This window comes from Elephantulus edwardii, unplaced genomic scaffold, assembly GCF_000299155.1.
Source record: "Elephantulus edwardii isolate Elephantulus edwardi_28Jun2011 unplaced genomic scaffold, EleEdw1.0 scaffold00004, whole genome shotgun sequence".
In the NCBI taxonomy this organism is placed as follows: Eukaryota; Metazoa; Chordata; class Mammalia; order Macroscelidea; family Macroscelididae; genus Elephantulus; species Elephantulus edwardii.
The window spans coordinates 38,385,692-38,387,290 of record NW_006399754.1 but is presented as its reverse complement, the minus strand read 5'-3'; the positions used below and the strand labels follow the sequence as shown (position 1 = coordinate 38,387,290).

Here is a 1,599-nt window from a genome sequence, read left to right as displayed (position 1 = left end):
GAAGTCCAGTGAACACTACTATCATCCAAATATATGCACCAACAACCAGAGCCAAAGAAGAAGAAATAGATGATTTCTACCAACTCTTACAGGCAGAGATAGATTGAATATGCAATCAAGATGCATTGATAATAATGGGTGACTGGAACAAACTAAAATGGCAGTTAAAATAAATTATGGTACGTACATTAATATAGTAATTACTTAACTGATTGAAATTATTGTATACTGCAAGTTGTATTAGATCACTGATGTAACAGGCATTGAGTAATCAGTAATTACACAGACTTCACTTCTTGCTGTGAACAGCTTGGGAAGGAAAGAACTGAATCAGGAAATTACTATTTGGATCTACAGAACTTCATGGAACACCTCATCTTGATCAAGATTAGACAACTCCAAAGAAAATTGAGAAAACAAAAAGAAAGGGTTTTAAATCCAACTGTGCAACAATAACATGTACCAGATTTTTTATAAAAAGTTGACCATAATGGCCTGCTCACATGGAGACTATAATAAAATTAAAATGGTGATACATACTCTCAGACTTCATACAAACTCAGTTACAAACATAAAATGTGTTCTGGCCACTTTTTAGAAGAGTTATCTGTATCTATCTGCCTGTCCCTCCGTCCCTCCCTCCCTCCCTCCCTCCCTCCATCCATCCATCAGCTTGCCCCTCCTGCTGCCCCGTTGATTTTAACTGGCGACAAGCCCACCTGTCCCCAGGGCTGCACACTTTAGTGGGAGCAGACTGTCGGCTCTCCCTTCCACAGGGAAGGTGGGGATGCTAGTTGAGATGTTTTAGTTAGCAGTCCAACACACGGCACACTGCACCACCAGGGTTCTTTATAGATGGACCCACTAAAATACATCATTTGATGTACTCTGGTTCAAAGCATATTCTGTGTAATCTTCAGGAAATACACTCTTTTCTATCCTTAGCTTTAGCTTGTTGAGGGCTCTGAACCCCACAAAGAATCATGGGCCAGTGCTCTGGAAGCCCCACCTCCTTATGGGAAGTTCTTCTGTGTCACACAGCACTGGGAGTTGGAATTGTCTGAGCAGCACCTACCCACACTCTTTCATGACAGTTCCCTGGCAGAGACATGGTTAAGCACACAGTTGCGAGTCTAAAGGTTAATGGTTCCAATCCACCCAGTAGCTTCACAGTAGAAAGACTTGGCAAGAGGCCCTGCAAAGACGGCAGTGCAGGAGACCCTGTGAGATCGTGCCCCTTGCTGGCATGAGGGCACCGGGGTCAGCACAGACTCTAAATCACCTAGTAGAAGCAACCAAATACATAAACAACCCCTACAACACACCATCTCTCCAATACAAAGGACTCTGCAGAGCTCTGCTGACCCAGCGGTTAAGTGCTGGACTGTTAATAGAAAGGTTAGTGGTTTGAAACCATCAGCTGCCACCACCACCCATACAGACCACCCACAGGGACCACAGGACACACCCACTATCCACACAGACCACTGACACCATGTGGGACACACCCACCACCCACATGGACCACCCATGGGGACACACCCACCACCCACACGGACCACCCACAGGGACACACCCACCACCCACAAGGACCACCCA

The 1,599-nt window shown here is 45.3% G+C and overlaps 1 protein-coding gene across 1 annotated transcript in view; it reads right to left on the bottom strand.

Annotated features, from left to right (window-relative positions):
- Positions 1 to 1,599, bottom strand: part of NBEA (neurobeachin) — a 924,058-nt gene that overhangs the window by 320,050 nt on the left and 602,409 nt on the right. The window lies entirely within an intron of this gene.